Raw genomic sequence first — 25070 nt, 5'->3', positions numbered from 1 at the left:
TAATTTATTTACATATCTACAGGAGTTCGATAGACTGTGTGTCGATAAATGTCATTACAAGAGACACCATAGGCTTAAGCGAAGCCCTGAGAAAGAGAGCCGACCGCTCACGCGACGCGCTTTTTACACCCCTCGTCCATGTACGCGCATCTCCTCAAACGCGGGCCGTGTGTCCCAGCGACGCTGATGCCCGTTTCCTGCAGCGCACACAGACAACTCTTGCGTTCCTGCAAGACGCGGACAGCGTTTGGCCATGACGCCTATGAGCATCCCTTGGAAGCCATCTCCCCGCTGTGCCGGTCTTAACAGCATACTCACGCTCCTGTTCATTTTTGGAAAAAAGAAAAAGAGCTCATCACATTGAAGTTAAAAGAAAACACCACATTCAAAGAAGCAAGAAGAAGAGTCCTGTCATTTTATAGCCCCGCATATGCTGATGCGGTGCGTCAAGTGGCACCGCCGCCCCAGCCCTCGCCACTCCTTCGGCCAGTGCAGAATGAGCCGTCATCTGTGGCACCAGCAACCAAGGCGGCAGTAGTTCAGTCTACTCTTGCTCCTAGCGAATCGAGACCGTAGACTCCAGGGTCCTCTAGTCTCACGGCCTCGCCTCATGATTCGAGGCCTTAAATCCGAACCACCAGCTCGCATGTGCGGGCATCCAGTGCCTCCGAGGAGGCAATGGATACAACGGTAATCTTGGTGCCGAAAGAGTGGCGCGGCTCCTTGGAGCGCTTCAAGAAAAATAAAAAAAACCAATAACGGGGCCGGACGACCATCCTGCCACCTGAATCAACAAGTTCACTTCAACACAGGATGCTCTCTGTACACACAGCAGCATCTTTTTTAAATATGCAGACGGAAATACTGCAGTAGAACATCCGAGGCATTCTCCAAGACCTCGATGACCTACAAGAACTCCTCCATCAACACAATTCAAGAGTGCTGTGAGTACAAAAGACACATTTGAAACGAACACACACTGACTTTTTACGTTACTACGTAATCTTCCGAAAGCATAGAGATCATGCCGTGTCATAATCTGGCGTTGTAGCTGTTATAGTTAGTCAAGGGATAGCATGTACGCAATCACCCCTTCAAACTTTAGGCACTGCGCCGTGCTTCCAACCGGGTTGCAGGAATTAGGTGCCTGTTCTCATCTTCTAACCACTACCACCTTCAAACTTCCCTCGAGGTGGTGGCTGTGCGAGCAGTTCTTCTAAACAAACTTGTCACCGTCTGCTCTAAAACATACCTCCACACCACCATCTTGAAAAGCGTAAATTCCAGTCTTTACTAGACGAACCACCAGAACCTTATCTGGTCCTTGGGAACCTGAACGCACATAGCGCTCTGTGGGGTGATTCTCACTGTTATGCACGAGGTCATCTCATTGAACAGTTTCTTTTCTCTTCCGGTGTCTGTCTGTTAAATTGGAAGGAACCAACGTACTATAACATCGCGAACAAAACATACTCGTCTATAGACCTCAGGATCGTATCTACTTCAATTCTACACCTACTTAAGTAAAAAGTCATAAATAGTCCATAAGAAAGTGACCTATTTCCTTAATTTTGAGTACAGCAACATCATATGAATGTCCTCCACATGTTCCCAAATGGCTGATAAACAAAGCCGACTGGGAACGGTTTCATAACATTACTCATTCAAGTTGGACGGACATATGTGGGTTAGGCATAGATGAAGCTATGCAGTACTTCACAGCCTTTCTTATTGACGTAGCAGCCAAGTGCATCCCGCAAACACCTGGACTGCCCGGCAAGCGACGTGGTCCATGGTGGAACATTTAATGTCGAAATGCATGCGCGAAAGGAGCAGATCAAGGCATAGAGGTTGCTTGGGAACTCACCGGCAGCGGAAAACCTTGACTGCTTTAAGAAAATAAGTTCTCAAGGCTGGAGAACGCGTCGGTATACCACTAGGGAAAGTTGGCCCAAGTTTTTAACAGGGATCAACTCGTGTACACAGAAGGCTAAAGTCTAGAACATGGTTAGTAGGGTAGCAGAAAGAGAAGTACACTCACTAGCACCCGTAAACATAGATGGTGACAGCTTGGAAGATCAAGCGAACTTCCTCGGCATACACTTTGAACGGGTGTCCAGCTCATCAAACTATACTGACGCTTTCTACAATTACAAAACAAGAATTAGGAAGCAGAAACTAGAACACAAATGTACAAAACACGAAGCATAAAACCAAGCTTTCAGCTTAGCTGAGCTCCAAACATCACTAAACTCTGCAGTAATTCCACCTCAGGTCCTGATCGAGTGATGCAAGATATGTGGAAAAACCTACCAATCGAAACGCAAAAACCCTTAATTTGCTTGTACCATATGCTGTCTGGCTTTCTGGCGCTACGTACTTCCTGGAAAAAAGGTTATTATAATTCCAATTTTGAAAGAGGGCAAGGACGCTTCTTCCTGCTGTTTCGAGTTATAGGCCTATTGCACTTACAAGCTGCTTGTGCAAAAGTTTCGAAAAAGATGATAAACTGTCGACTTGTACATTCATCATCATCATCATCATCATCATCAGCCTGACTACGTCCACTGCAGGACCAAGGCCTCTCCTATGTTCCGCCAGTTAACCCGGTCCTGTGCTTGCTGCTGCCAATTTATACCCGCAAACTTCTTAATCTCATCTGCCCACCTAATCTTCTGTCTCCCCCTAACCCGCTTCCCTTCTCTGGGAATCCAATTAGTTACCCTTAGTGACCAGCGGTTATCCTGTCTACGCGCTACATGCCCGGCCCATGTCCATTTCCTCTTCTTTATTGCAACTATGATATCCTTAACCCCCGTTTGTACCCTAATCCACTCTGCTCTCTTCTTGTCTCTTAAGGTTACACCTACCATTTTTCTGTACATTGCTCGCTGCGTCGTCCTCAATTTAAGCTGAACCCTCTTTGTAAGTCTCCAGGTTTCTGCTCCGTAGTTAAGTACCGGCAAGATGCAGCTGTTATATACCTTCCTCTTGAGGCATAGTGGCAATCTACCTGTCATAATTTGAGAGTGCTTGCCGAATGTGCTCCACCCCATTCTTATTCTTCTAGTTACTTCAATCTCGTGGTTAGGCTCTGCGGTTATTACCTGCCCTAGGTAGACATAGTCCTTTACAACTTCAATTGCACTATTACCTATCTCGAAGCGCTGCTCCTTTCCGAGGTTGTTGTACATTACTTTCGTTTTCTGCAGATTAATTTTAAGACCCACCTTTCTGCTCTCGTTGTCTAACTCCGTAATCATGAGGTGCAATTCGTCCCCTGAGTTACTCAGCAATTCAATGTCATCGGCAAAGCGCAGGTTACTAAGGTATTCTCCATTAACTCTTATCCCTAACTGTTCCCATTCTAGGCTTCTGAAAACCTCCTGGAAGCACGCGGTAAATAGCGTTGGGGAGATTGTGTCCCCCTGCCTTACACCCTTCTTGATTGGTATTCTGTTGCTTTCTTTATGAAGCACTATGGTAGCAGTTGATCCTCTGTAGATTTCTTCCAGAATGTTTATATATACTTCATCTACGCCCTGATTCCGCAGTGTCTGCATGACGGCTGTTATTTCTACTGAATCAGACGCCTTCTCGTAATCTATGAAGGCTAAGTACAGTGGTTGGTTATACTCTGAGCATTTCTCTATTACCTGATTGATAACACAAATGTGGTCAATTGCTGAGTAGCCTGTTCGAAATTCTGCTTGTTCCTTTGGTTGATTGAATTCTAATGTTTTCTTTACTCTACAAACAATTTGCTCCACCCATTTCATTGCCAGTTTTAAGAGGGTAGATCCACCGCCAACCACCTTGTTCGTATCGAGGCGCAGATCCGAGACGCTTTCGTTCACAAGCAAAATTTTCGCTCTATGTTCCTCGATATCGAAAAGGCCTACCATACAACAAGGCGCTTTGAAATATCAGGAGACCTGGCCCACCTTGGCGTGCGCGGCAGAATGTTTACCGTAATCGAAAGTTACTTGTAAAATCGGACATTCCGTGTCCGAGTGGGCAGTGTTCTTTCGCAAACATTTGTCCAAGAAACAGGAGTGCCGCAAGGTGTACTTAGCTGCACACTTTTTATTATCAAAATTAATTCTTTGCTCTTGTCCTTCCCTCGAAATATGTTTTCCTGCACATATGTCGACGACGTCCAGCTTGGTTATAAGTCTTGTAATCTGGCCATGTGTGAGCGGCCAATTGGGCTGAAGAAAACGGGTTCCGGTTGAATGCACAGAAAAGCACGTGTGTCTTGTTTTCCAGGAACAAAGGCCTTAATTCCTAACCTGACATTCAACTGCATGGGCAACGCTTTTCTGTTAACACCGAACACAAATTCTTAGGCGTCATCTTGGACACCAAGCTAACCGTCATACCACACATTAGGTATTTAAAAACAAGAGCATAAAAGCCATGAACGTTCTGAAAGTGTTGTCTCGCACTACGTGGGGAAGTGACAAGAAGTGTCCGATGAATTTGTATAAAAGCCTCGTACGTACCAGCCTAGACTTTGGGGCAATAGCATACCAGTCTTCGGCACCTACTGCCTTTAAAATGCTTGACCCTGTTCATCATCTAGGTATCCGTCTCTCCACGGGTGCTTTTTTGCACCATCCCCGTGGAAAGTCTCTACGTAGAATCGGACGAATGGTCGCTCCACTCACAGAGATGTTACATGTCTTTTAATTATTGTCTTTAAGTGAACGCAGACAAGGAACATCCTTCAAGTTCCACAATTAATGACTTGTGAAGCCTTGCTGTGTTTGAGAAACGGCCTTCTATGAGGCAGCCCTACTCACTCTATGTGAGGGGCCTAGCGAAGGAAAACGGTGTGCCACTTGAACACCGTTTGATGGCTCTCGCTGTATGCCTGCCACCGTGACAGTGGCAGAAGATAGATTGCGACATGTGTGTTTCTTGGAGGTTACTAAGCACGCACCAATTGCACATATTCAGACATACAGACACACTTCCTATAACTACGACAGAAATACACATGTCCTGAGTTCTTTATGGTTGCGTTGAAGTCCAACACTTCTGTCTCGTACGCAGCCGCCGGCCCATTCTTTTCGGAAGCCGGCATTCTGCACTCTGACACAAGCATTTTCACCGGCGAAGCTTATGCGATACTTGCGGCTGTTAAACACAATAAACAAATAAAACTACAGATGGCAATATCATAAACAGATTCCCTAAGCTTAGTAAAAGCTCTGAAAACTATTAAAAAGCACAAAAACCCTCTCCCTGTTTCCATGTATTTACTCTTATGCACAGCTTACTCATCCAAGCAGCTTGTTGTGGTCTGGTGGGTGCCAGAACACCGCGAATTACAAGGCAACGTTTTGGTTGACCAGCTAGCTGGATCCGCCAACAAAGCCGCTAACAATACATCGATACCGATTCCTGCACTCGACTTGAAACCTTTTCTGAAACGAAAGCTCAGGTGTTATTGGTAGAGCACACGGGACACACACACAGGTAATAAATTGCATGTCATCAAGCCGCAACCTGGTCATTGGCCGCCATTATCAAAATTCCGCCACACAGAAAAAATACTCACAAGGTTAAGAACTGGGCACACATACAATACACATTCATTTCTTTTGTCTGGTGGCGATCCATCTTTGTGTAAAATGTGGAGGAGCACTCAGCGTGCTTCACATTTTAGTCCAGTGTAAACAATTAGACACGCTGAGAAAACACTTTCTTTCCATTACCCTACCGACAACAGATACTACTTCATCCTGCATTGTTCGGTGGTAGGGAACCACTTTTCACACATGAATCCTTGTTGGATTTTTTAAGAGAACTCCGTACCTTTCAAGTGATGTATCCGGGCGTTCCGTAGAACGGCCTTTCCAGAGACGGCTCTCCGCTGCGGTGGCTACACTCAACAAAGCACTTGCCTCACAGCACTTAGACGCAAGGGTGTGAACTATTGGGGAACTAGTGCTAATGTCATACATGTGCACCTTGGTTTTTATTATCACAAACTTTTGTCGTCTATTAACTGCACACACTTTTCACATCAATGTCATGATTTTATAACTTCTACATTTTACCCGCCTTAGCGCGAGGAGTTTTAAGGCCCCTATACAGCCGCTAATCCCAATCATTGTTCACATCTCTTGTCCCATGAACTGGAGCTCTTGGCCATCAAATGGGCCTCGCGCCCAGAGCACCAAACATCATTATGTCAACGGTATTGTGCAACATTTTCGACCCCAAGGAAGGATGATGATAATGAAGGCCTATATGTAGGCCTCACATTCACTCTGGGACATTGGTCAAGAAACAGATAATATTATAGAAGGGATCACATATATATTAAGTTTATATCTAATGGATTCTAAAATGGTCACACAAAACAATTTTACTAGTTTAGAGATTTCCGATCCAAACAGTTCTAAATTTATTAACAGTATCTCTGAAGCGGAACTGATATCTGGTGACAACGACCTCATGAGGGTGCTCCCAAGGAGAGAGTTGAAATATTAAAATTTACTCTGATTTTATTGAGCCTCTTTAAGAATGTTTTTCCTCAATAAATTCAAGCGGCTACACGATAAAAAATAATGCCTAATTGTTTCATCCTCGTTAAAGAAAAGCAAAAGAGACAGACCAGCTCTACGCCTGTAATTTTTCTAAGCTTCCCGATTCTTGGGCCCATCCCCCAGGGTTGGTGTAAGCCAAGAGTTTAGCATCTACATCTACATCTACAAGATTGGCCCCATCAAAAAGGGTCGTGGTGTCAGGCAGGTCAAGAATTTTTCTAGCTTTTCGAGGATAGCTGTTTATTGCATACAATTGTCTTGCAGCAGTGGACGCTGACTCAATGTGCACTTGTGAAAGTACATTGAATTGCAACCCGCAAAGTCCGCACAAAGTTTGCACTTGTCTGCCCATTGCACAAAGTGTTGTTGCGCAACGGCATTTCAACGCACTTTTATTTTGTACGCCCACCGTAACACGAAGACTAGAGAAAACACGCTGAAGCCTTTTTCATAAAGAAGAACGCTCATATATGGGTCAGTTCAACCTGCGTATCACATTTAGATTGTTAGGTTGCGTTTCTGATTGACATCTGATTTAGGTTCGCCCTTTCCCTTGTATGGGACCCTTACACTTGTATGGGACCCTTACATTGTATGGGACCCTTACACTAAGCTTAATATTAACAAACTTGAGCGGGTTCAAAGGAAAGCTGTTCGGTTTATATATTCAAAATACTTACCGTCGGATTCACCTTCCGCGCTGATGTCTGCAAACGACATTCAAACCCTTGAATCCCGCAGACGCGAACAACGGCTGGATTTCCTTCAATTATTACTTAATCAAAAACTCGCAATCGATTCATCGCCTTACTTATCTTTTCTGTCAACAAGGAACACACGACATCATCATCCCGATTTGCTAACCCCGTTTTTTGCGAGAACCGATGCCTTTATGTATTCTTTTTTTCCTCGAACAGTGTCGGATTGGAACAAGTTATGCGAATCTCATTTATTGTAACATATGTGTAACGTATTGTATAGTATGAGGTATGCAATGTATTGTCGTTGTTTGGCGTAAGTTACTACTTGTGTTGTGGAACATAGTGTAATGTAGTGTTGTAGAACCGGGTATGTTGTTGCTTTGCATATTGAAGTTTATTGTATTGTATAGAGTGAAGCGTGATGATGTTACATAACGAAGTGTATTGTAGCGTGTAAAACAAAGTGTGTTTTTCGTATGATGTACGTCATTACGCCTGTGGTATACGTGACGTGCCCTTCCTGCTTGGACCACTTAGTGTCCGCAGTATGTATTAAATAAATAAATAAATAAATAAACCCTCTTTTCCCTCGCGTTTTCCTCTTTATATTTCTGCTACGATTAAACCTCAGTATCAGCCGGTTCTAGTTGTTTGCGTTGCCTTGTTGTTATAATGAGCCCTTTTTTTACGGTGAAGTGCGCCTGAGCTCTTTCATGTCTTGGCACAGCCTTTTTTTCGAGAATCACGCATGTTTAAACAGTGTCAAATCAAATTATGGCGACAGCCTATAAGCTCTTGTTCAAAATAAGGAGTCGAAATGTTTTCTCGCTCTATGGAGGGCGAGCGCTCAGCATTGGCGAGTTCGTGCAGTGCGTTGGCAACAATGCATGCACACAGCGTGGCCGGCGCATGCATAAATGTGGAGTGTTAGCGCGCTCAAGAAAAATGTGATGTAGTCGGCCAATTTAATATTAGACAATAATGTCATGCGTTGTGTTCTTGCCGATGAGTCGATTTGTTTCAGACATTTGTGGCCCGTGACACCTAGAACCTGCTGCTCTCTGCAAAGTAGCTATCTAACTTTCAGTCTGAGCTTCACAATGGAGGTTCGCTTGGCGAAATGGGAAACTTCACTAGCAAGAAAGAAGTGCAATCCTCATCATGACCAACCTGTTCTAACCAGCCCGGAAGTGTTACTAGGAACGTCTAGTGAATAACTAGTGTCGTCATGGTAGCATCGCGGGTGCCTTTCTATGAGGATGCACCACGAGTTTTTATCGAGTGGCCGTGGTTGTGTGCGTTGTCATGGTACTGTTGTAAACACGCAGCCGGTGGCATAACGAAGCTTCTTCTGAATCAGCTGGAGCGCTTCGACGCGTCGACCTTGTCACAAAGTTGCTCCGGTGAGCATATAAAACGGGCTGTAGGCCGGCGTATCTAGCAGCGTGTATTGATTGATTGATATGTGGGGTTTAACGTCCCAAAACCACTATATGATTATGAGAGACGCCGTAGTGGAGGGCTCCGGAAATTTAGACCACCTGGGGTTCTTTAACGTGCAGCCAAATCTGAGCACACGGGCCTACAACATTTCCGCCTCCATCAGAAATGCAGCCGCCGCAGCCGGGATTCGAACCCGCACCCTGCGGGTCAGTAGCCGAGTACCTTAGCCACTAGACCACCGCGGCGGGGCGGCAGCGTGTATTATTCTGTGACGTCAACGAAAATTTGTCATGATGAACCCGTGCGTGTTCAATGATCTCCCCACCACTGCGATTGACCTCTTTTATGCGTGCCTGACAAATCAATAAGCTGCAACTGTGCGCACGCAACGCCAGCAATCCTTGCCCCTCCCGTCACCTGGTTACCAAATAAATTGTCTGACTAAACAGATGACCTCGTACCCCTGTTTCTGCTTTTCTGTGCCTCAAAAAAGCCAGAAATAATGCGCGACCAGTAATAGTTGTCGATGTGTGTTCAAAGCCAGTAGGCTTGAAATCTTCAAATACTTATCAATGTTGACATTCTTAGATCGGTATGAGTAAAAGGCACGTGTGAAAATCGCAATTTAGAGGACCGCCTCCAAACTTTTATAGCCGTGTGCATCCGTTAGACATGACTGAAATGCTTATAGTAGTACTTGCTTCCCACAGGATGTGTTTTCACGAAGTTCGAGGGCTGGTTCTGGACCACTGGATACGTAACATTATCAGAATATGTACTGGACAGATCGCCAAGGCACGTCCTTGTGGTTCCACAAGTAAGTGCTGTTCTGTTTCAGGACTTGAGCTAAATAACAAGGGTTTGACAGCTTTTTTGTGATGCAGTGAAATTCAGTGGCATCATAAGAACTGAGAACTGTTTTCCTGGTAGCGGATAAGTATTCAAAACATAGAATGGACATTGAGGAATAGAATGAGGCATTAACTATCCAAGGACGTTTGTACGAATACATACGCATATTTATGTGGAAGTCAAGCCGCTGTTTGTACCTGCTGTCATTGTTCATGTGCCTTTTCAGCATTCTCTACTGTACAATAGCAGCAAACTAATGGAAAAGTAATCAGTTAAAGCGGGCGAGTATTGTTAAGTGAAATTTTGACAGCTAGCTCACATACGTTTCTGCTCATTTATATACGTTGCCTCCTGTAACTCTTCGGCCAAGGTATTACATTTTATGTCAACTTGAAGCACACTTGGCAGGTGCAGCCTTTGCAGGGAATAGCAGGATGTGAGTTTGTCAATATTGATGTTTAGATGCGTGCAAAGGCATTCCTTCTTACATCTTCCCTTCTGTCCTACGCGCAGTTGGCCACAAAAAAGGGAGGTGCGGCTTTCTAGCAACACGGTGAGACGTCCCCCGTTACGCCACCAATCGCCAAAGAGAGGAAAGACCCCTCAACCCCCTTTTTATCCGGTTCCCTCTTGGCTACGTGTCTCAATCACTTTCCACATACAGGGATTCGTGCTGGGGCCGGGAAGTAAGAGACGTCACGATTTTTTCTTAATCATGGACCCATTTAATTGAATAACAAGTGCAAATGGTGTACACACATATTGTCTGTGAACGACATCTCTGTTACACGAAATGGTAACACATCAGCAAATACTCGCGACGCGCGAAACAGGATACATAAGTGAGTATCGGTGACAATAAAACGGTGCCTCAATACAGAGTAAACATATGACGACACAAATGATAAAGTGATAAATTAATAAAACCGCGCAATGTCTCAATATGCCGCATTTCTTCCCGCAAAGCTCGTTTAAGTAAAGGAGGTGAAGTTCGTCTCACAGAATGTCCATGTAGTCCGAGCCTCGGAGTTGGCTGCTCGAGTCGGGGCCTAAGGTTGGTTCTTCGCGTCGCCGTCCAATCTGTCCCCTTCCATCGCCGTCTACTTATTTTCTCCCCTGGGAAAGACTCTCCTTGCCTCTCCCCTTCCTTGACACGTGGCCGCTTTTCTCGGGTTCCCACTCTGCCCTACCGGGGCATCAAATCAATCGCCGCTATCCACGCGGCATATTTTCTTTTCAGTCGGAGTGTATCATCTTCGGCGGCCGCCCCCGCGGCCTACACCAGTAGAAAACCCTCTCCCAAACAAAACCGAGCAAGTAACAATGTACAAATTCAAGCCTCAGAGAGAGAGATGGGCGACCTGTCCCAAGACACTTTAAGTACGGGCGAACAATGGTCCCGATGCTTCCGGTACTTGGTGAGCCGATGTCCAGACCAAGTCTCAACGTTTCCATGCAGCTCGGTGTCTTCCGCGAAATTCTCCCTAGCCGCCGCTTCTTCGTCGTTCACCGCCGCGGGCGGCCATCCGCGCAGAACGCAGTACTGAGCCTTGGAGGCTGACGGAAAGTCATACTGGACCCGGCACAGGCGCTGCGGCAGCGTCGCATTCCCCGACCCAACAAAAGGTGCTATGCTGCTCCCCCATGCCACAACGGTACACTCCGTGTTGTTCCAAAGAGCTTTCTGAATGTGTTTGTTGGGACTACCACTGCAGCATTTGCAATCTGTAATGCAGAGTTTGCAGCTCTCCTGAAACTCGTTAACTTTTATTTCTGCATTTCTTTCCTGTGTGCGATATCTTGTCAGTTCAAAGCTTTTTACGTGTTGAAAGCAACATTTTAACTCGGAGGTTCACATGATCTTCACTGCACTGTTTGAGGCCTCACAAATAAATAGTGTTCATGTGACGTTACTTCCGCCACATTTGTGTATGCTCTCGCCCTTCCGAATAGACTTTTCTTTAGCTCAGGCAAAGAAGAAAATTGACAACCAAGGTTTAAATAGAAGTGAGCCTGACCTTGCACAACAAAGTCTTCTTATGCCACGTGCACCAACACAAGAGGAGCTGCAGTTATCTTATCACAGTTGAAGCTTCAGGTATAAAGCCTGCTATATTTATGGTTCTTCCACGCTTTGCCGAAATGTTCAAGCCACCATGAAACAGAGAGCCACAGCTGTTTTGCACATCGTCGTCCCAAGAGGCAAGCACGGAGGACTTATCAACACTCATCTCTCTAAATGAGAACTTCTTGCAGAGCTGATTGTAACTGAAGGGATGGCTAGCCATGTCGAAGAAAGTACAAGAATGCAATCAAAGTGCCCGAAATGTTACCGTACAGAACTGGTCGCATAACAGCATCAATAATGAAGAATGTTTGTTGTACGAGCACAGATAAATTGTCACTTAGCTTGCTAAAGCGGATTTGCCATCCCAACAGCCATAAGTTCTCTACTCCTGCAACGGCCTGGGGATTGAAGCATGAAAGTGACGCCTTATGCAGCTATGTCGAGGAAATTATGAAGCACCACCTCAACTTCTCATACGCCAAATCAGGCATTTGTCTGTGTACACGAAATCCATTCATGGCGGTGAGCCCTGATGCCTTGATGCAATGCACATGCTGTGGCAAGGCCACTGTTAAGGTAAAGTGGCCATTGACCCTGGTCACTCATAGGCTTCAAGCAGCATGCAGTAAAGCGGACTTTTGCCCCGAGTATGCCAGTGAGAATTTGCAGTTAAAAAGGGCCCACAGTTATTATTACCAAATACAAACGCAAATAGCTGTATGTGGAGCGGAGTACTGCAATTTCGACATCTTTAGAATACCTTAAGACGTTGCCTTTTTTGAAGGTGTGCTGCCAAGGGCAAAGACGTTTTTTACCCATGTGGTCCTATCTGAGCTTTCGCAGAGTGCTTCTCAAAAAAGGAAACTGTGTACACTACAAACAGAACTGATGCAGAATCCTGCTACTGTGGAGGCCCTGAATCAGGCAAGATGCTAGCATGTGATGGGAGCAAATGCAAATATAAGTGGTTTCACTACAGTCGCCTGGGAATTAAGCGTGCTACAAAGCAGAACACCTGGTTGTGTTCTGAATGTGCTGCTGAGAAGTGATATATCGTTGATCCTCAGATGTAGATGCAAGAATCATGCCGACCACACGTGCCTTCACCCGTCGTCACGGCGCATGCTCCGGCCCTTTGGCAAGGGTATAAAAGCAGCCTCTTGAATAACCATCAGTCTTGTTTCTGCCATGAAGGGTCTTTTCTTCGCACCTACGTACGATATTACAGTGGTGACGAGGATGGGATCTTGATCGCACTTCAATTCTGACACTATAGTAATGGGATCTCGACCCCCGGCCTTCGACGACGTTGTGAGTAGCTGGAATGCATATCGTGTACGCTTGGAAGCCTACTTTAAGGGCAACAAGATTTACTGACGCAGCTGAACGTTGTGTTCTACTGGTTTCGTCATTGAGCGACAGTGTCGTCTGGATTATGCAAGGGCGCCACCCGGGGGTTCCCGTCAACTCCTTGTTGTATGACGACGTTGTCAAATGCCTGGATGATCATTTCAACCCTCAAGCAGACGAAATAGCCTCAAGCTATACCTTCTTCACCCGAAGGCAAGAAGAGCAAGAAAACGTTTGGGACTACATTGCTGAGTTAGAAGACTTGCTGTAAAGTATAATATCGGAACGACACTGGACCGGCTGTTGCGGGACCGAATCGTTTGCGGTAGTCGGGACGAGGAAGTGCGCTGGTGCTTGCTGGGCCGCAAGAAGTTGACTCGTGAAGAAGCCGAAGAATTTGTCTTAGCTTCTGAAAAAGTGAACGAAGACGCTCGTGGCATGCAAGCTCTATATGCACTAACTGCAGGCGGTGGCGTCAACATGGTACAGAAACGGCAACAAGGAAAGAAGTACAGAAGAAACAACCTACCGCGAAGTCCGAGTCTCTCGTGCGACAGATGCAAAGGGCCGCATACTACGGCGTCGTGTCGACATCGCAGTTCCATCTGCCATCACTGTGGCAACAGAAGACATCTTGCTAGAGCCTGCAAAAGATCCCACACTCCGACGTCGGGAAGGTTCGCCGTCGATGAAACGGAATGCGAACATGAAGAAGAGATTTTGTTTGCTTTAGTCGCACAGAGTTCGGCCAATAAGCGCTTAGTGCAGCCGATTGAGCACACCTTAATGTGGGAAGGACGTCGGCTGCGAATGATTGTTGACACGGTATCACCAGTAAGCTTAATACCCAAAAGCGTGTACAAGGAACACTGCAAGTGGTGGCTGGCTTTGTAGAAAATTCCCATACGCCTTTCATGTTTCGTGGGATCGTTACCGGGGGCAAGGTGGAAATGAAGGTACAGCTTGGTCCAGTAACGGTTAGCAGTTCTCCGATAGTGGTGGACCATCAAGGGCTCCTGCTGTGTGGAAGAGACACGATAGAAGAATTTCACAAAGCTGGCGTCGCCCTTTTGGAGAAAGGCATGTCATCTATGGTGAATGTTGTGCACGTCGACAGTAAGCTCACCGCACTTCTTCATGAATTTTCCTACTGCTTTGAGGGCCTCGGATGCTGTAAGGGACCACCGGTGAAATTATACCTCAAGAAAGGCGCCCAACCTCGATTTATGAAGGCTCAGACGATGGAAGAAGGAAAAACTAAGGAGAGGTCCTCGCCATCCGAGCTGCAGCGCAAAAAGTGTGGAGGAAGTCACATGGTTTTTTTCGCAATGGCTGCTGGGATTCGTCGGACACACCGTCGCACGCAGCCGGCTCGTGTACTCTGCTCGATCACCACAGGGCCGGCCACAGAGTTGCAATATGCATTGTTATGCAATCGTTTCATTTCGTGGATGACCCACAGTTTTGGAAGCCTACAGTGAGCATCGGTCTTCACGACTGCGTGTTCAGTTCACTCAGCAAGCAGACGCAAGTGGTTGTTTTCGAAGCCCGCTTCAGCTTCTCTGCAAAGGCTTCGGAGCTGCAGCTTCTTTGTTGGCCTTCGGCACCGTGCTATTGTGTCCCTTAGCCGTAAAATGCTACATTTTCAAGAAAAAAAAATAAAAAAGAAACACCTCTTAATCTGGAAGACGGCGGTGTCCCGTTCCTACGCACGACGGTGACAACGATTGGAAAGCATTGGCCCCGAGCGCTCAGCGAAGGTTCCAGCGTCAAGGGTAGAAAATACGTGCCTGACCGAATATTCTTTCTCTCAGTAAGGCAATTTGGAAAGAAACTTGGAGCGCTTGGATTTTTTACCTTTTGTGGGCGGTAAGTTTATCTGCACCAAAGTTTTCTTCTATGCGGTTTTAGAAAACCAACCCGTGCTACTGTAGGCTAGTGTGTCACGACGTGCGTGTTAAGACACACTCAGGCCAGGGATAATCTGGAGGCGCCGCATGCGCCTGCGTAAGACCAATTCAGATGTTGCTGTTAGATTACGTCGCGTAAAGTTACTGCATATGCTATCTTTAGGTAGCACAAACAGTGACAGTAGAGTTACTGTATACTGTACTGTTAACAGTGACAGTAGAGTTACTGTATATGCTACCGCTAGGTAGCATAAACAGTGACTCTAAAATGTCGCGTGCCCTGAACTTACCGTTTCTCCTGGAAAAACAAAAAAGAGATCGAGCTGTCCGCGGCGACCATCCTGCCAAATTGCACCACTGCTTTCTTGCATTCAGCTGAATAAACATGAAGCACAAAGTTGGAAATTTATTGTAAAAGCTCAGTACGCTTGCACACAGTAAAACACGGCAATGGTGGAGAACAACAATTGCAGGAGTTATTGCCCCTTAAACTGAGTCAATTTTGTGAACAATTGCCGGACCTGAACACTGTGCATGCGCTCCATTGCCTGCTTACCAACATGGAACAACCGCACGTTAGCGTAAGTTTCAGCAACACTCCTAACAAGATGTATGTAGTGGTTGTCCATTGGGCGGTTGTCCAACATATGCTCATGTAGCTCAGTGAAAAGCTGTTTGCAATGAAAAAATCAAGGACTTCATGCACAATATCTAGTAGTAGTGACTTTGATGCCAACTTATTCAGGCGCACTGCAGTCCTCATCATAGTCTCTGATTTCCGACATATTTTCAACACACTTTCACATGGATATGTCAGCCCTCCTCCATTTTTTCGTTCAATTAGTGAGTGTGTGCTCCCTCGTTCTCTTGTAAGCAGTGCACTAGTGCAGTGCTCACAAGTCAATTTTGTGGCCAGTTTATGTGCTACATACCCTGCCATATAGGTCACAATACGTCCAAGACATTCACGAATGTAGCCAGGAGCTATGATGTAGTCGTGGTCAGCAGCTGTTATTGCAGACTGTTCAACAGCATCGCTGTCTAGGAGTTGCCACCTTTCTGCCGATGTATTCAGCAGTACGGTAGAAGGAGCCTTGGAAGTGCTGTTGCATGAAAGTATGGCGATGCTGTCTAAGCTCAAACAGTTGCCTGTTGAGACATCAGCCAGTTCAATCTGGACGATTACTTTTTTGAAACCAGCACGAAACTGCTGTGTGGTTGGGTTGTCCTTATATCCACCGTGTGCTCGACTCAGGCCAAAAAACAGTTCTAGGTGGTCTTGGCAAAGTTTGTGGGCCGGAATGTACTTTAGCAGACGTTTTTCAGAGACAAAAAAATGAAAAAGACTAATCAGGCTTTGCATGCAGATAATGAAACACAAGAAACCTGTTTTTCGGCCTGTTTCAATCACTCGTCTCCCAGTTCCAGGCTCCTTCAAGAAGGAGAGATATGTTACTGGTATGTTTTTACCCGCCTTACCGCGAGGAATTTTATGGCCCTTATACAGCCGTTTATCACAATCATTGTCCATATTTTTAGTAAGATGAACTGGCGCTCTTTGGCCGTGAAATGGCCCTTGCGCCACAAAACATCAAAAAAAGAGGAGAGATAGTGTTGTGTTTTTGGACATAGCATCAACAGCTTAGATATTCTTTTCACTTACAGGTTTCTTCCAACTTTTTTAATGTACACGTCTTGAATTCAGGATATCGAAGGTGTCATTAATCTTTAATAAAAAGTTTTCTGTAGCCTTTGGGCCGATAAAGCCTTCTATGCGAAGTTCCCTGCACTCAGCTAGTGCTATCGCTACAGAAGTACTCATTACTTGGGCGGCGAGTCTGACCTTCATGGGCTGTTGTTGCCACTCAATGTGGGTTCTGCGCAGCTTATTCGCCAAGTGTAGGCCTTTCTGCTGAACATTATGGAGACACTCAATATGTCCCCAAGCAACTGTTCCTCCCTGGTGGTGAATGAAACATTTCTTATGTGCCAGTGCATTTCTGTCAAGTTTCAACATGTGGCACAGATCTAAAAATGCAGCTACTGGGTTTTGGTTTGCTGGATGGGGAAAAGTTGTTTTGAGATCACCCACATGCTGGAAACTGCACCCAAGCTCTTGTAGCATTGCTAGATTTGCAGGCGCGCCATCACAAGTAAGTGAAACCACCATAGCTTCAGCGTCATGTGCCTTATGGAGGCACTGGGTGACCAGGTTCGCTCTTTGTGTTCCAACTAGGCCATCCACGAGAAAGTAATCATGTGGCAGCTTCCACTGCCCATTAATAGCGACAGCCATTATAGCAAATGCAGACTTTGCTTGTGGTAGCGAGTCACTTAGCGAGTCACTGTCAATGCCTGGGCCAAAGTCGACAAACCCCTCAAAATTTTGCCTGTTCCACTGAATGTTCTGCCGAATTGCCATTTCATCTACCATGGGGTTGCAGATTGTTCGATACCTTTTGCTTGCCGACTCTGCACACTTTATTTTTAGTGCATTGAAAGCTTCTGTTGTCAGCCCTGCTTGCCCATCAACAGTTTCATACCACTTTCTAAGCGTTAAAGGATGTGGGAGGCACGTATCGAGCACTTTCCTTACATACTGATAGGCTTTTGGAGAATAGAAGTTTAAAGTTAGTGCAAATGTTCTCAGTTCAGGGGAGTACTTTTTGGAGTGGTAGTTCGACCATACTTAGCGGACAGCCTTTTAAGGAGATGCTTATTTGCAGTGCCTAGGCCATCCAGAACGGACACGTGCTCTCTGAGCAGGATATTCTCCTTGGTTAATTCTGACAGAACTGATTTTAGCTCAGCATTCTTCTGCTGTAGTCTCCGCCTTATTTGCTGCAACTGTTTGATACTTCTTCTCGACTGAGCTTGCATTGCAAAAACCATGCAGCCCTTGCTCGTAAATAAGCTTTTTCAGGCGTGTGCTCCTAGTTCGGCAGCGGTGCGCGCCTGAGCAGCACCTAAATATTGCGCTTGCTTTTACAGTGCTATCGGGCCTACAAGGGGAACTGCTGCTGCCCAGCCCAGATAAGACGGATTCACGCCACGAGTCCAGAGTCTCCTGCATCAGCTGTGTTGGCGCGTCGAAGATGAGGCAACGCCCACATTTGCGAGGACTGCCTAAAGTGCCAACGGCTTAAAAAGGGCCAGCGCAACGACAATTTGACACAGTTTGGCAGCGGTGCACGCCTGAGCAGCACCTAAATATTGCGCTTGCTTTTACAGTGCTATCGAACCTACAAGGGGAACTGCTGCTGCCCAGCCCAGATAAGACGGATTTACGCCACGAGCCCAGTGTCTCCTGCATCAGCTGTGCTGGCGCGTGGAAGACGAGGCAACGCCCACATTTGCGAGGACTGCCTGAAGTGCCGACGGCTTAAAAAGGGCCAGCGTAACGAGAATTCGACACAGTTCGGCAGCCGTGCGCGCATGAGTAGCACCTAAATATTGCCCTTGCTTTTACAGTGCTATCGGACCTACAAGGGGAACTGCTGCTGTCCAGCCCAGATAAGACGGATTTACGCCACGAGCCCAGAGTCTCCTGCATCAGCTGTATTGGCGCGTGGAAGACGAGGCAGCGCCCACATTTGCGAGGACTGCCTGAAGTGCCGACGACTTAAAAGGGCCAGCGCAACGCGAATTCGACACAGTTCAGCAGCGGTGCGTGCCTGAGCAGCACCTAAATATTGCGCTTGCTTTTACAGGTAGGCAGCATTCTTGAAAAATTCTGTTATGCTTTAGAAGTGTGCACTGCTACCGAACAATTTGTGACTTGTTTTGTTTGCATAGTCGTTGCTGTTGGCTGGCTGTTTGTTTTACTGTTGGTTTGCTGTTGCAATGGCTAAAGAAATGACAAAGGCCTTCGAAGATTTCAAGCGTGAACTTAGGCTAGAAATCAGATGCTTAAAAGAAAAATTTTAGGGCATTGGGGAAATCGTGAAGCAGTTACAGGAAGTATTGAAAGAAAACAAAGAACTTCGTGCCCAAATGAAACTGACAAACAAACTAGAAGAGCTGGAACAATATCAGCGTTCCAACAATGTTGAGATTAAGGGGAGATGCTACTCGAAAAACGATTTTCTTTAATGAGAGTCTGAATTTAACACAAATTGGCATGCTAATAGAGTTTTTTCTCCTCTTTTAAAGTATGTCATTTATTTTCATGTAGATTGCTTGGTTTTTTTTCTGCAGGTCAGATACCGCAAAATTATAGCCATTGTTATGCAACAATTCTGACCTATAAAAATTTGAGATAAAGCATGCAGATATAGCTATTATCCTTCGGAACTGTAGAGTGCAAAAAAACTATATAAATTTTGTGTGTAAAAAGGTGAAATACAATAATAAAATAGAAACATTTACTATGGCTCTAGTTGCCAAGGCCTTTCAATGTTATGTAACTTTTGAAAAACATAATCAAGCAGCACTGACAATCTGAATAAATACTTGCACTCTATGGGCCTTCATCATGCTATGTGTAAAATTTCATAGAGGTATTGCAATTCTAAGTATACGAACTAACGTGTATAAGAAGCACAGATCACACAAAACTGCAAAAGGAGAAAAACGCATTTGAAAGTTTGAAACCTTTTTTTATCACAGAGTTGTTAGAAATGCATAATCTTTGGCCATTATGTTCAACAGAACTTTGAAAAGCACTGCAAGCTACTAGAACTGTCCTGCAGCATAGGTTGTGCCCTTACGGTCCTTGCGAGCACTCTCTTCTAGCCGTGCCCTTTTCACTCCACGACGACGGTGGGCCCTTGCTTCTGCTGTCAGACGCTCGGACATTCTCTTGATGCGCCTCGCATCGCGGGAATCACTGAAAGTAACTAGATCTCTAGATGGCAGTATGTTGAGCTCTTCCAGGATGTGCTCGAAAGTAGCATGACCCTTGTTGAATCACAGGATTGCCATAGCTGCGGCAGTCTCGACAACCGTTCGGGAGAAAAACTTAGTCTTGGGGCAAAGTAGCCAAATTTTGCTGTTCAGGGATTCCGATGCGTTCTGGGTTTTCCCTTTGATGCATCGAGCAAGGAGCTTCTCGTCCGTTAGCCGCTTATAAATGGGCAAAACAGCCAATCCCTGTGCTTTTGTCAGGAGAGGTGTGTGGCATGGTGCAGGTTCACCAAGTGCTTCAGCGCGTTGATGTTTGCACCACAACTCTGTTCCTGCAGGGCAAAACTTGTGGCTGCCAGCATTGTCAGTAGAGCATGAGTGGAAGTACGAAGCCCATACTGCAGTGTACATATCCCGTACACTCCCCCTGTTGCTTGTTATGGCAATCTGATAGTATGGTTGGAGCTTCTGAATGGCTGGCTCTTTCATTTTCTGCCCTCGTGGTAATGGCACATGCAGCTTTCGTAGCGCGGTGCCAAGTCTCTTGGCCACATGATTAGTGCAGTCTTCTTTTTCTATATTGACAGCACCATAGACTTTTGACTCTGTAACTGCACTATATGCTTTGCTATCACCGTCACTCAAGAATGTCATGAAATGCAGTGGGGTGTCATAAGTCAATGTTCTCTGCCAAATGCGCATTTCAGCCTCCGTTTCCATGGCATGGGAGGAACAGTCTGCATTTTTTTCACAGACTGGGCCATGGAACGCCTGTCACACTTCCTCGTCTGGGCCCATATCCTTGTGCCTACTGCATGTCAGGCAGTAATTTGATATGACCTCGAAGTCTAAGCAGAGGCCAGTATCTAAGGAGATAACTGCGCCAATCACATTGTGGCTTTCGTGGCCCCTCTTCTGCCAAGTGCCGTCGAACATAACAGCCACATCAGTTTCGCCTGCTACTTCTTTCGTCAACTCTCTGGACCGGCGCAAGTTTTCACTCCCGGCTGCCATGGCAGCGGTGTGCACCTTCTTTGCTATCGAAAAAAATCCTCGGTGGTGCATTGGCTTTGGGAGTCCAATAATGCAGCAAAATCTCGACAATTGCTCATGCCCAATGCCGACAGCGCGTGCAGCCACCACCGCCTTCACATTTACAGCGAAACTATCTCGGGAGCTCCCACTGTCGTACCGTTGGCTCACTCGGCTGCTGCCGTCCGCCGTAACACGCAGTGACGTATAGGAGCACGAAAGAACAGTCGCTGAGCATTCGCTGTTTTCGCAATGAAGTTCGAGGAGCGACGAAAGTCCCTTGTGCTTTTCTGCCGGCTCCCAAACGGCAAGTTTTTGAATACCGCAAGCAGGGCATGCCGCACCTGCCACAAGTGCCGTCAGCAAGAGGGTGTCGCACAAAACTGTCGTTGCTCAAACCTCATCGTGCTGTCTTTAGTCTTTTTCGAAGAAGCCGAGCTTCTTTTCCAAAGCACTGACGAAAGGAAGCGATGCGTCAATCTCTTCATCGCAGCCACTGTCGCTCGCGCACTCATCGATGCCGCCGTCAGGCCTAGCACACGTAGGCGCGTTCTCGTTCGTCGCCGTCGTTCCGGGCGCTTTACGCCGCCTTCCCTTGAACTTGTGCTTCGTTCGAAACTTCTGTGGTCTCACGTTGCACTTTTTCGGGCTTGTCATCGCGGAAATATGCGTAGACGCGCAGAAATGCAGACGGACCAAATGCCGATGGCCACCACCAACACAGCTGACAATAACTCGGTAGCCAATGGCGATGCGGCTTAGGGTGGCGCGCGTTTCAAACCGCTCAAACCACGTGATAAAAAGGCCTCGTTTTTTATTTTTTTTGCCCACGTACGAAACTGGCGGTCATTGGAGCTGCAAGAAGAAGGCCGGACGCAACTTTCCCAACCAATCGCCATGGCGGGCGGCACTGCGACGGGGAGCAGCGCGCAGTCAAAGATGGCCAATATCGGCGCAAATTCATGAAATTTTGAGCCACCACGATGCCTTCATACACGTTTTTTTGCTTTTTGCGGTTCGAATTTAGTTTTGAAATTTTCACAGATGAAAGAAGAAGGTTTGAAGATTACAATGCATTAAAAATCAGAAATACAAAAAAATTGCCCGCAGCTTCCCTCGGGGGTACACTGAGGAGGATGCGGAGCATATAATTGGTTAACGGGGTGTTAAAGTGCGACTTACTTGGGTCGATGGCTAAATTGGTTAACGTGGTTGTGAAATGGGGTGTTAAATTGCGACTTACTTGGGTCGATGGCTAAATTGGTTAACGTGGTTGTAGAAGGGGGTGTTAAATGAGTGAACACGTACACACGTATGCGAAAGGGCGGCGCTGGTCGAAGGGACGTCGATCATTGTGTTTGTGGATTCGTTGGAATGAGCGAGCGCCGACCTTGAGTATATATACAGCGCGACGGCGCATGCGCTGTCAGCTGTCGAATGTTCTCGAAGGAGAAGCGCGCGCGGCACAGATGGTGGGCGACGGCGCGACGGCGCATGCGCGCGCGTCAGCTGTCGAATGTTCGAGAAGCGGTGCGGACGGCGCGGACGGCGCACTACAAGGCGCGAGTATAAGATGCTTCCGCATCTAAAAATTTCGCTAAAAACGCGATTTTTCGACTCGCATCTCCCCTTAAGGGCATTCCGCCTGAAGGTGAACCAGTCGCAATAATCAAACAAATTGGTGTAGTCATACAGGAGGAAGTAACGGAAGCTGACATTGATGTTTGTCACCGTGTGCCTACTGCTCGGCATGACGAATCAAACAGAATAGTCCGGTTCATCCGTAGAACAAAAATAAATGCTTTCCTCAACAAAGCGAAGAAATCAAAATTAGACGCAAAGCAACTTGGATTTCAATCCCCTTCCAGAGTTTATGTGAATGAACATTTAACCCGCTATGGCAAGCAACTTTTCGGTGCCACAGTACAAAGAAAGAAATAACTGCGATGGAAATTCGTGTGGACTGCAGGAGGCAAAGTGTTTGCAAGGAAAGATGAAAACTCACCAGTGTTGAGGATTGCATGCATTGGCGACACTGAAAAGATGAACAAAGGAAAGTAGTGCGCGGTCTTCCACGTGTACTTGTAGAGTTCTGCATATGTAATGGACAGTCCTGAAGCATGTAGCTATTACGATGTTGCCACATTTAACGAAACCTTCTCATGTGATTCTAAACCGTTTAAAATCCTACGCCTAAACATGCGTAGTATTAGAAATAAAGAGCAACAACTTAGTGACTTGTATGCCTCGATCACCCACAGCTTTGATATTCTGATGTACACGGAAACCTGGCTAACATTCTGATGTACACGGAAACCTGGCTAACAGAAACGGAAAAACCGCCACATTTCCACGGTTACTCATAAAATGGTTTCGTGCGGTCAAGCGGTAGAGATGGTGGCATAGCAATTTATGTTAAAACGTCATTAGGGCATGCAATTATTTCTGAGTGCTCAGTAATAAACAGCAGCGTTGAATGTATGTCGGTTTGTTCACAGAAACTAATAGTTGTAGTAGTATATCGACCACCAATGGGCAACAAAATAGACTTTTTTGAGTATTTAGAACGTATGCTTTCTTTTCTATGTCGAATTTCGATGCCTTTTGTAATAATAGGGGACGTCAACATAGATATGTTATCGAGTAATACTGCAGCTAAAAAGTTTAATGAAATTATACATGCTTTTGCATGCACCAATCTTATCACGGAAGCCACAAGATTAACAGAAAATAGTGCTACTTCACTCTACATATGTGTAACAAACATTCATTCCCGAGACTATTTTTCTGGGCTGCTAACGGCTGACGTAAGTGACCATTTACCAATTTTTTGTTTACTGCCAAATATGCAAGTCAAACGCGAAACCACAGTGGAAGCCTTATCTCGCAGCAATAGTGCTGCACACTTGGAAGTGTTTCGCTCACATATTCAATCAGTCGATTCGACATGCGTGTTTGAGAAAAGAAATCCGAATGCAGCATACGAGGCATTTTTCGAAAAACTTAGACTATTTTATAATCAAGCATTTCCAATGACCTTGCGAAAACCAAAACCCAAACGTGCAAGGAAGCCATGGATTGATGAAAAACTATTGAAAATGATTAAAACAAAAATAAAATGTACCACACATTTGTTCGGTCACGGAACTTGGAGGCGTTGTCAGAGTTTAAAAACTACCGAAATAGGTTGAACACCGACTTAAAGCGTGCGAGGGAAACATATTATAAAAAGTTATTTACCAAAATAAAAAATAACTCTAGGAAGGTGTGGGACAAGGTTAAGAATCTAATGTCAGAGAAAAAAGAGCCACCACCGCTATGTTTTCATACTAATGCAGGTACCTTATCTGATAGTGATGCAGCGAATAAGATGAATGATTACTTTGTCACCAGTGCAAAATATAAAGACGATAGCAATATAGCTCCCTGTGTTACATTAAAGGAGTGTGGGCTTATAAACTCCGTGTCACTATCCCCAGTGACATCAGAGGAAGTAATACGATTGATAAACCAGATTAAAAAATGTAGCCGCTGGCTTTGTGAGATCAAGGCAACTCCGCTAAAATACGCAGCTGATATTATAGCTCCAATGATTGTTTATATAATAAATAGAATGTTCGAAACTGGTATTTTAGTGATTGCGAGAGTGTGCCCAGTCTTCAAGGGTGGTGATAAACGGCTATTCACAAACTACAGGCCAATATCCGTTCTTCCTGTTTTATCTAAGGTATTTGAGAATGCAATAAACGTACGCTTGTACAAATTTTTTGACAAGTACAATGTGATCAGTGAGGCTCAGTATGGTTTTCAAAAAAAATAAATCTTGTGAAGCAGCTTTGCTTAATATTAAACATGAACTGATCACAAACATCGAACATAAACTGTACTCGGTAGGTTTGTTCATAGACTTTAGAAAGGCGTTTAATTCGGTATGTCATGAAGTACTAACGGCTAAACTTAGCAAGTATGGTGTACGTGGTGTGGTTCTTGAGTTAATGAAAAACTATCTAACAAACCGCCATCAATATATTTGCATAAATAAAAGTGCATTCACTTACTTAAACATAACTAGAGAAGTACCACAAGAGTCAATTCTTGGTCCTCTACTGTTCATAATTTATATAAACGACCTGTGTGATATCCCATGTTTTCCCAAGTTAATAATGTATGCAGATGACACTAACATATTCCTTAGCGGCACATCCATTCTAGAGCTTGAACAGCAGGTTCATAACTACCTACGAAAGCTGTCCGCGTATCTTAGTTTGAATAAACTGCAACTAAGTGTTAGTAAAACGAAATACATTGT

This window comes from Rhipicephalus microplus, chromosome 3, assembly GCF_043290135.1.
Source record: "Rhipicephalus microplus isolate Deutch F79 chromosome 3, USDA_Rmic, whole genome shotgun sequence".
Classification (NCBI taxonomy): domain Eukaryota; kingdom Metazoa; phylum Arthropoda; class Arachnida; order Ixodida; family Ixodidae; genus Rhipicephalus; species Rhipicephalus microplus.
The sequence above is the reverse complement of the archived record's forward strand: the minus strand, read 5'-3'. Positions refer to the sequence as shown.